This window comes from Jatropha curcas, chromosome 7, assembly GCF_041381405.1.
Source record: "Jatropha curcas cultivar XTBG-Jc1 chromosome 7, XTBG_Jcur_1.0, whole genome shotgun sequence".
NCBI lineage: Eukaryota > Viridiplantae > Streptophyta > Magnoliopsida > Malpighiales > Euphorbiaceae > Jatropha > Jatropha curcas.
In genome coordinates this window covers 14,807,876-14,819,658 of record NC_143157.1, presented here as the reverse complement: position 1 = coordinate 14,819,658, position 11,783 = coordinate 14,807,876, and positions in this window count along the sequence as shown.

The following is an 11,783-nucleotide window of genomic DNA, read 5'->3' as shown; positions in this document are numbered from 1 at the left end:
AGTGCGGAATTCCTTTCCGTCTTGGTGCGAATTTTATTTCCGACTTGGTGTTGGGGCAAAATTCAATTCTGAATTAGTGCTGATTGTGGAATTCATTTCCGATTTGATTTCTTCGGGATTCCTTCCCGACTTGATATTAATACAGAATTCATTTCTGACTTGATTTTTTCGCGGGATTTCTTCCCGGCTTGATGTCTTTACGGGATTCTTTCACGACTGGATGCCTTTGCGGGATTCTTTCCCGACTTGATGTTGATGCAGAATTCATTTCTGACTTGATTTCTTCGCGGGACTTCTCCCCAGCTTGATGTCTTTGCGGGATTCCTTCCCAATGCAGGATCCATTTCTGACTTGATTTCTTCGCGGGATTCCTTCCCGGCTTGATGTCTTTACGGGATTCATTCCCGGCTTGATGATGTTGAATCAACTTATTGACTCGAGCTCGTATGGTAGTGATGACCCTAGGCGAATCTGATTTTGTTGTCGTAGTGGTTTTACCACGGGTTGACTGAAATATGACTTGTATTCATCACAAAGAGTTTTGAATACCCACATTGTGGTGGTAACTTGAGTGGCTTGAGTGTTGAAGAAGCTTTTATGCTTTGAGTTTATGGCTTCGCCATGTTTGAATTCTTGAGGTTGATTTGGTTCCTTTTCTTGAACTTTATCTTCCTCTGAACTTGAAACTTATTTTCTCAATGGTTCTCCTCTCCATAAGGAATTTTGAGGAGACTCTTCCTTTTCCTTGTTTTGAGAAATGATCCTTGTTTATAAGGACACTTGTACTTGTGCCATGCTTGGCGCTTGATTTTCAAGGTGTTTGTTGTCTTCCAATTTGTGGAAATGACTGCTCCTTTTATGCTGCTTTTTCAAAATGTGAGCAGCCGCTTGATCTTTGTCCTTATGGCTGAAATGATTAGTCATCTACCCTTGATGGGCTTGAATTTAACGGAGAGCTTGCAGTTGACCCGTTTTTGACAACTTGATTTCCTGTAGCTTTGTCCTTGATTTCTTTCTTTTGTGCAGAAGTTCCTTTTCACCTATTTTTTTTCTTTTTGCTTGTTTGCTTCCTTTTGACCAGGGGTTCCTCTCGTCCTGTTTTTCCTTTTGCTTGCGTAGAAGCAGCCTCTCCATAAAGAATTTCGAGGCAACTTGATTCTGAGATGACTTGAGTAGTGTATGGATAGCATTGCGACTTCGTGCAGACCCAACCCAATTCCAAACATAACTTCTTTATTCTGTCGCTTTTAAGCTCAAAATTCAGACGCCTCTCCGTCGGAGCAGCTTCCTTTCCTGGGTTTTCGGAGAAACCATTCTGGCCCTAACCCCTTCAATCGGCTTTACCTCGGTACTGTTTGAAGTCTTGCGTACCCCTTTGCTGGATCCTTTCCATGATTACCCTTCAAAACTTCCCCTTTAATGGTGCTTCTTAGGATGCCCCCAGCTTTGATTGATGCAGAGCAAATGAATGCATTTTTCTTTGCCAATTTTTATTATCTTTTTTATCATCATTTGTTTTTAATTTTTTTTTATTATTTTTTTTTTCAATTTTTTTTTTTTTTTTTTGCTTTCACAGGAAAGGATAGGGAAAGAATATAAACATGATTGGAACGTAAACTGATCCCTTTTTATTGATAAGACAAAATTTGTGTACAAAAGACACTTAGATTTACAAATTTGAACTGAATGGAAACTTGAATGGGAATGAAGATGAAAAGAAAAAAAAAAGAACTAGACCCTAAAAGATAGACTCTAGGTGGACTGTGATGGACTAGGATTGGATTGACTGTAGTGACTTTGTTCTTCTCAATGCTTAAATCGATCAGACATGTTGTTGTCGGTCTTGAACAATTCCTTTGTTCTTTTGGAGGTTTGATATCAACCTTCTCAGACACAAACCTCATTCATTTCTAAGAAAAAGTTCGAAAGGATCGAACGATTTTTGTTCAGCAATTTTTTTTTCTGCATTAATCCCATGATTAGGCAAAGAATGGGTTGATGTTCAGCTTGCTCTTGGGGATGATGGACCCATTGTCAACCAGGTCTTGTAGACGGTTTTTCAAAGTCCAGCATGATTCTGCTTCTTGTATGAGTCTTCTTTGAGTTGACCCAACTGGATTAAGTCTTCCACCTGAGTTGCAGTCGCAATGAGCGATTGGAACGTAGGCAAGTACTGTGTTTGAAGTTGTGACTGGTAGACAGGCCGTAAATTCTTGATTATTATGTCAACTTGTTCCTGTTCAGAGGGTCGGTTGATCATTTGAGCAGCTTTGGCTCTCCACCTCGAAAGGAACGAGGAGAAGGGCTCATTGTTCTTTTGTTTAGTGGTTTCCAGCTCCCTCCGGGTAACATCCACTTCGATATTATAATGGTACTGCGTGTTGAAAGCATTGCATATGTCCTCCCAATTCTTCATTTTGGAACAATCCAAGCTTACAAACCATCTTAATGCAGCACCAGTCAAAGATTGCTGAAACAACTGAGCAAGGAGCTCGCTGTTCAGGCCAAACGGGTTGAGGGCACCCACATACATTTTCAGGTGCATTTTGGGACAAATGGTTCCATCAAACTTGTCCATGTTGGGCATTTTGAACTTCGTGGGCAGTCTTGCTTCAGGGAACAAGGACAAGGAGTCCATGTCCACCACTTCCTTGTGTGTCTTAAAGGCAGTAATAGACCTTTCCAGGAGTTCTAGTTTCTCTCTCATTTTCTGAGCTTCCAGCTCAGAAGCAGTTCTGGAGGGCACGTCATCCAGGGCAGGGTTTGAGGACGTCGGTGCAGCACCGGGTCCCTGATTGGAGGCAGCAGGTCCACTTCCCCCGGCGGAAGCCCCATTTCCATTATCACCACCTAGTTCAGCTATTAAGGCAGTCCTCTGGGCAGCCAATGCCTCATTCATTCTAGCCTCCATTCTGGCTTCCAGTTGTTCAATGAGGTTCTGGATGTCGGTGAGTGATGCCATTGGTGCGGTTGGTGAAATTGGTCTTGTGGGTGAGAGCTCAGTTGGCGTTTCGGGTGCAGGTGGTCTTTGGAGGGGTACCTATGAAAGGATATAGTCAAAATGATTAGACTATCCTATATAAGGTGTTTTCATAGGGGATGTGAGATAGTGTGAGGTAGGGTAGTGTAAGGGTAAGGTATTTGGACTTGACCCTTGTGATGTGGGGTGGTATGACCAAACAATGTAGGGTAGTGTTGGTAGGCTAGGACACCTAGGATAGGACCCAATGGGATGTGATATGTAAGGTAGAGTGCTTAAGGCTGGACACCTCGACTTTTCGAAAGGCCCCAGGTTCTCAAAGAATTTTTTTTTTGGGCCTTAGGGGCCAAAATGTGAATTTTTGGGCCTTTGAGGCCAACATGTGAGTTTTTGAGCCTTTGGGGCCAAATTGGAATTTTTTGGGCCTTTGGGGCCAAATTGATAATTTTTGGGCCTTTGTGGCCAAAATAAGAACTTTCGGGCCTTAGGGGCCGAATTGTGAACTTTTGGGCCTCTGTGGTCGAATTGTGAATTTTTGGGCCTTTTGGGCCTTTGGGGCCAAGATGTGAACTTTTGGGCCTTAGGGGCCAAGATGGGAATTTTCGGGCCTTTAGGGCCAAATCGAGATTTTTTGGGCCTTAGAGGCCAATATGTGAGTTTCTGGGCCTTAGTGGCCAAATTGTGAATTTTCGGGCCTCTGTGGCCAAATTGTGAAGTTTTGGGCCTCTGTGGCCAAATTGTGAAGTTTTGGGCCTTAGTGGCCAAATTGTGAATGTTTGGGCCTTAGGCCAAATTGTGAATTTTTGGGCCTTTGGGGCCAAATTGAGAATTTTTGGGCCTTCGTGGCCAAAATGTGAATTTTTGGGCCTTTGTGGCCAAAATGGGAATTTTTGGGCCTTTATGGCCAAATTGGGAATTTTTGGGCCTTTGTGGCCAAATTGTGAAGTTTTGGGCCTTAGTGGCCAAATTGTGAATGTTTGGGCCTTAGGCCAAATTGTGAATTTTTGGGCCTTCGTGGCCAAAATGTGAATTTTTGGGCCTTCGTGGCCAAAATGGGAATTTTTGGGCCTTATGGGCCAAATTGGAAATTTTTGGGCCTCTGGGGCCAAAATGGGTATTCTTGGGCCTCTAGGGCCAAATTGAGAATTTTTGGGCCTCTGTGGCCAGATTGGAAATTTTTGGGCCTCTGTGGCCAAATTGAAAATTTTTGGGCCTCATTGGCCAAATTGGAAATTTTTGGGCCTTAGGGGCCAAATTGTGAATTTTTGGGCCTCTGTGGCTAAAATGTAATTTTCCAGGTCTCAGGGACCAAAATGTAATTTTTCAAGTCTCAGAGACCAAAATGTGATTTTCCCGCTTTGAAATGGAATGTTTTTTTTATTTGTGAAGTATGGGATGAATGCGTGAATGCGCACAACATCACAACATAATCTGTTCATGATATGCTTCACATTATTGGGTGCATACAGTCCTAAGGGATAGGTTCTATAGGCTATGACGCAAATAGAGAATAGGCTTATAAAGGGACCCTTGAACCATGAGCATGGATATACCTAACCACATGTGAAACAAGGAGTTTCGCGTGGGTCCAACAGTACGCATGCCCATGGGCCATCCCCAAAAGGATTAGGGATGGTTTGCGGTAACAGGGAGGACGCTTTGGCTGTCCGTCGACATAATCAAAGAGACCTGCCGATCAGCGCTACTTGCTATCCAGACTCAGAAGTTTGAACAGAGAGGGAAGAAATTCATTTGAAATTCATTTTTTATGCAATGGAGAAAAGGATTCTCAATCGTGCAAATAAATCAACAATTTAAAATGATTTAATTAAATTGTACAATTAAGTCCGAATTCTCTTTATCCCGTATTCTTAAAGAAAGAATACTTGATTCAATGTTAAGGTACCCTGCAAAACAACGCATAGTAAAATAAAACCCTAAAGAAGGGCTGGTTAGTTTACACAGCAATTGTAGTCCACTTTTATGCAAAAAAGATTACATAAGTACATTCCCCAGCAGAGTCGCCAAACTGTGAACCCCTACCCCAAATGTCATAGGCATATGAATGCATATGATTAAGGACAGAAATGCACGTGAGTGTGTGAGTCGCCACCTTGTTTAATTATTTTAGGGTAAACTAGGAAAAAACCCTGAGTGACTCCAATTTTAATTAACCTAGTTACTAGATTAATTATCCCAATGTTTAAGGCACAATCTACGAACCCAAGGTGGATCCCAAGACCATGTCATGCTGATTAACTAACCAAAAAGAGTGAATGCTTTGCAAGGTGAATGATGTAATTGGACCAAATGAAATGTTTAAGTGACTTCGACTTGCCGCTCGGGGTTAAATCCCTAACGTGCCTACGTACTTCCGTTTGAATGGAAGATCAAAGTCAACGTAGTTCGATAGGCCTTCTTTGAAGGGCTTTGAAGGTGTATGCTTAATGCATGAGTGTGTGTATGCTTTGTGCATGTTTGTTTAGGCATTTTGCCAAAGGATCGATTGATTCGATTAGGCGTTCGTCGCCAAAAAAGTTGGTTTTAAGGCATTTGTGCCAAAAATGGTTGTCGGACGATTTGTCGCCAAAGTTGATATTTGGGCTTATTATTGCCAAAATTGATGTCCGAACTTATTATTGCCGAAATGATTGATTTTAAGGCTTTTAGCCAAAATGTGTTGATTTAGGCAATCTGTTTGCCAAAATGATATGATTGGGCGATTGTCGCCAAAATGATTGATTTTAAGGCTTTTAGCCAAAATGTGTTGATTTAGGCAATCTGTTTGCCAAAAGTGTTGATTGGGCGATTGTCGCCAAAGTGATTGATTTTAGGGCCTTTGGCCGAAATGTGTCGATTTAGGCAACCTGTTTGCCAAAAGTGTTGATTGGGCGATTGTCGCCAGAATTGATTGATTTTAAGGCCTTTGGCCAAAAGATTGATTAATTTAAGGCATTTTGCCAAAAAGTTCGATTTAAGCGATTTGTCGCTAGACAGTGGTTAATCTAATTTATAGGCAATTTGTTTACCAAAATTGATTAAACCGTAGGCAATTTGTTGCCAAAATGTGATTGATTAAACTGTAGGCAATTTGTTGCCAAAACGCGATTGATTAAGGCTTTTAGCCACAATTATTGATTAATTGGACTTTTAGCCAGATTTGTTCGAAATAAGGCGATTGAACCATAGTTATTAATTAACTAGATTCTTTTAGCCAATATTGTCGGATTTAAGCTTTAACACCACGATTATTAATTAACCGGGCATTTAAACTTAATCGTGTTTAATTGAGACAGTTTATTTGTCTAAATGATGACGTGAATGCATTTATGCAGTTGTAGAATTATTAAGAGTAGAAGAGAAATATGCATGAAGTGCTAAAATTAAATGAGCAGAGTTTCGTTTGTGTACCTGATTTAATCGACGGCCGCTTCTTAGCTCCAGATTAAGCTCCTCGTTTAGGAAATATTAATTAATTTTAATTTGTTGAATTTTAGTGGGCAAATATCACAATAAAAATGCAATAAAAATTAAATTAAATCCAAAAAGCGGTAAAGAAATCGCAAGGAGCGTGGGAGGGAGGAAGATCGTCCGTCAACACAGACAGGGGTGTCAAAATTGAAGAGGTAAGTGGCCTTTTATAGGCAAAAAATGGCTCGCCGGCGGCAGGTGCCACCGTGGTCGGCGGCAGGTGTCGCCGGATGTCCGGCGGTAGGTGCCGCCGGCGGTCCCGCGGCAGGTGCCGCCGGAGCCACCGTGCTCGGCCGCGGTTACTTGGGCTTTTTCACTCCGGAGGAGTTTTCGGGAGTTCCAGGTCTCCGAAAAATATTCCGGGACCTGTTCCGTGATCGTTACGACATTCCGGACATTTTAAGTACCATATTGGCATATTTTCGGTGATTTTCCGAAATAGCCTTTGGTCCGGTCGGACTGTGTACAGTCCGGCAAAACTGGCTCTTTGAGCCATGTAAGTCAAAGTTACTGTAGAAAAGTCAAATTTACTGTAGCAAAGTCAAACTAATTGGCATGGCACTGTAGCAGGCCAGACTGTTTACAGTCCGAGAAAACTGGTTTTTGAGCCTCAAAATTTGAGTATTCACAAAAACAGATGCACAAATAGTAAACCAAGGTTTAGAAATAAACACAGTATTTCTGTTATCACCTCAAATAAATTATATGATTATATTAGGAACCCCTTTTATAAACCTAATAACACCATATTCAGTTAAAGAGGATTGTATTAAATTTAAAATAAGAAATAGTACAGTTAAGTTAGAATTCACTGAAAAACCTAAGAAGAAGCAATTAAATCTCTTAAAAGCTCATTCCATTAAAATATTAGAAATAAATTCTTTAATAAAATATAAAGAAGAAAATTTAAAAGATATAAAAAATAATATGTATTTAAATAGGATTCAAAAACAATTAGAGACTAAAGAAATACAAGATAAAATCACAACATTAAAAGAATCTATGGAAAAGGAACTATGTGCTGATCATCTACATGCTTTTTGGGATCGCAAACAACACATAGTAGATTTACCATATGAAAAAGATTTTGATGAAAAAACTATTAAAACTAAAGCTAGACCAATTCAGATGAATCCTGAATTGATAGAGCAGTGTAAAAATGAAATTCAGGATTTACTCAATAAAAAATTAATATCTAAATCTAGAAGCCCATGGTCTTGTGCAGCTTTTTATGTAAATAAAAATACTGAAATAGAACGAGGTGTTCCCAGATTAGTAATAAATTATAAACCATTAAATACAGCTTTAAAATGGATAAGATATCCAATTCCCAATAAAAAAGATCTATTAAAGAAATTATATAATGCAAATATTTTTAGTAAATTTGACATGAAATCTGGTTACTGGCAGATTCAAATTGATCCTAAAGATAGATATAAAACAGCATTTACAGTTCCATTTGGTCAGTATGAATGGAATGTAATGCCTTTTGGTTTAAAAAATGCTCCTTCTGAATTTCAGAGGATCATGAATGATATTTTTAACCCTTATTCCAAATTTTGTATTGTATATATTGATGATGTACTTATTTTTAGTACCTCTCTTGAACAACATTTTACACACCTAAAAACATTTTGTATGGTCATTCGACAAAATGGTTTAGCACTAAGTAAAACTAAAATGGATTTGTTTAAAACCAAAATAAGATTTTTAGGACACTATATTGAACAAGGTAAGATCCAACCCATAGAAAGAACACTTGTTTTTGGAGAGAAATTTCCAGATGAAATCACTAATAAACTCCAACTACAACGATTTCTTGGTTGTTTAAATTATGTTATTGATTTTTATCCTAATCTAAATTGCATGATAAAACCATTGCATGATAGATTACGTAAAAATTCTAATCCTTGGACGGAAAAGCATACTCAATTAGTTCAAAAGATAAAATCTTTAGTAAAAGAAATACCTTATTTATATATTCCTAATCCTACAGCATTTAAAATTGTTGAAACTGATGCTTCGGATATAGGATATGGTGGTATTTTAAAGCAACAACTTGATGGTAAAGAGCGTATAATCCAATACACTTCAGGCCATTGGACCCCCGCTCAACTTAACTACTCCACTATTAAAAAAGAAATTTTGAGTATAGTAATATGTATAAATAAATTTCAGTCTGATTTATTAAACCAAAAATTTTTATTACGTATTGATTGTCAATCTGCTAAAGATGTTTTATAAAAAGATGTTAAAAATCTTGCCTCTAAACAAATTTTTGCAAGATGGCAAGCATTATTAAGTGTTTTTGATTTTGATATTGAATTTATTCCTGGTAATAAAAATAATATTCCAGACTTTCTTACTCGCGAATTCTTACAGCACAATGGGAAAGAAAAAGGACAAGGGTAAAGCCATTAAAGAGGACTCTGACTCACCCACTAAAGCTCTTTTCGAGCATTCCGAAGACCTCACTAAAACCCCAACTTTAAACACTAAAACCTCTAAAGGCGTTGCAAGGTATAGCATCTTCTTCCACAGAGGATGCAGGTATGTCTTCTAAACTTAAAATGATCGTACCCGTTCATGGTACGGCTAGTCTGTCTCAAACGGTAGACAGTAAAGACTTATCAAATCCGTTAATGGCTGTGGATTTGCCAAAAATCCAGTATACCACTCAAAGTATACATAAATGGTTTGTTAAAAATATTTTTTATTATGAAATAGAGATCGAGGATGGATATAATAATATTAATCCTTGGTTGATTTTAAAACATTATTACTCTGAGGATTGGTATTTTACTCCAAATGATCTTTCAAAACCTTAGGAATATTATCATAATATCTTACTTGATACTGACTCTGTAAAAATTAAACATAATTTTGATCCTAAAAATAAATCTATTATTTTGTACTCTTCCATAAAAATCCAAAGAGTTATTCATCCTAAAGATTGGCCTGCTCCATCCCTTTATACTCCAGTAAAATTCAAAGTTTTATATAAGCATGTGCATAGTACTACTTATAATTATTTTGACTATAAAGAAGCATGGGAAATAGTTTTCTCTATTCAAAATCCCACTGATTCGTGGTTAATTTATTTTGATCAGTCTTTTCGTACTGATTTAAAGATTCCAAACTGGTTTAAAAAATGGTGGCAAACAAGGGGTTTATCCAATGATATTCTCCCTCCTCCTATCATCTCTTTATATCAGTACTTTAAAGCCCATTATAAACCTAGACCTGAAGAAGCCCATATTCCATCCTTAATGTACTATTGTATGGCCTTCTTTATGCCCTGGGTATATCAATGGTATTTGGACACTCAGTATGCCATAGGAACTCAAATTCCTATGTTGGTAAAACGACACAAAATTAAATGGTGGGGCTCTTTCAAGAACTCTACCACTGAACTTAAAATCAATCAATGGATTAGAACTAAACTTTCTGGTACACCTGCATTAACCTATGCTACAACTCTTGCTTTAAAGGATCAACCTACATTTGGAATCCAAAAAGCACAGTGTCAAGCCAGGTTAGCAGCGGCTAAAACACCTGATGAGTATAAAAGAATTTGCCAGGAAATGTTCCAGCAGCTTTCCACAGGTTCAGATTCTCCAATAAAACCCTCATCAAGTAAACCGCCAGCAGTTTCTTCAGATAAATCGTCATCCAAACCCAGTCTTAAAGGCAAAGGCAAATGGGCAGACATGGCGTCCTCATCTTCGTCAACATCATCATCTTCCCTTGTTTCAAGTAAAGATAGTAATGATGATATTCTTCAATCAATAATAGTAAAAAGTAAAACTGACAAAAAAGAAAAAGGAAAAGCAAAGTTAAAACAAAAAAGCAAAGTGAAAAGAAAAGAAAAGAAAAAGAAGGACACTTCGTCCTCATCTGATTAAAAGGCAGAAGGAACCTTATTCCTTCACGTGTCTCTACAGTAAAAGGCAAGCTCCAATGGCCGACCAAGCACTATTTCTCTACAGTAAAATTCCGTGGCAAACAGAGTAATATGCATCAACAGTAAAAAATAAACAGTCTACAGGAAAGAAGATTCTTTGTTTTTTCTATATAAAGGGAGCCTCTCCCCTTGTGAAGGCATAAGTTTTAGTTTTAGTAAAAACCATAATCCCTCTCTCCTTCTTCGCTCCTAGTTCAAGCAGTAAGCGTTCAAGTTGGAGAAAGTCTAAATCTAAAACTCTTCTAAGTTTTAAATCTTGTATTTATATTTTGTAAGTAAATAAATTTTGTATTTTTTTTTTAAGTTTGTATTTTATCTTAAACTGCTACTATTGTAAGCCCGTGTTTACGGCACCTTTCTTCTTCTCCCTCCACAATCTGACTTAATTCTGGGGATCCCAGGTTAAGGTTGCAGGAACCCTAAACCTTTGTGCTAAATTGTTGATTAAATTTGTTATAAGTATGCTCTGTGGATGCAGCTTAGTCTGATCTTCCACATCAGAAATATTGTGTAAACTGTATGTTGATTCTGAAGTAAAATTATACGTAATGAATTATATAAGTATTCATATAAACCCAATTAATCAGAGTATTTTAGTTCACAGTTATAATTTATCTTTAAATGTTTGTATCTGTATTTATTTAAATCCCAGTAATAATCTTAGCTCTCTACATATATATGACTTGTAACTCTTCAGTCTTTAGTTAAAATCTTTAGTTTATCTTAAAATTAAGTCTTAAAGTCTTTATCCTTAAAGTTTATATACGACAAAAATTAAAAAGCATAAGTCATTGTTTTCAAAGTCTTTAGTCTATAGTCTTTAGTTTTTGTTAGTCTATAATATATATATATATATATATATATATATATATATATATATATATATATATATATATATATATATATATATATATATATATATATATATATATATATGATACTCCACGGTATCAGTTTCTTGTTTTATTGAAAATAAGAAGGCAAATGCATAAATATACCTTTGTATTTTATGAAAAAAACTTTTGTGGTACTCTTAACTTTGCGAGTGACCTATTATACCCTTAAAGTTATGAATTTTGCTAATATTGTATCATTTTTTTATGTTTTTAGTATTTATGGTAAGATATTCACTTAATGCGTGGTTAATATAATTTTTGAAATAACAATTTTAATATTTTTTAACTATTTAATAAATATTTAATTAATCTAATTTTAAAATTTTGAGTATTCAATGGAATAATTTTTATAAGTTGAATATTTAATTGATATAGTTTTATGAATTGAAATATCCAATAAATCAAAATAAAAACTGAAGGTGCCACAAGATTTTTTACGTAAAGTATAAGGATAAGTTTATGATTGGGCCAA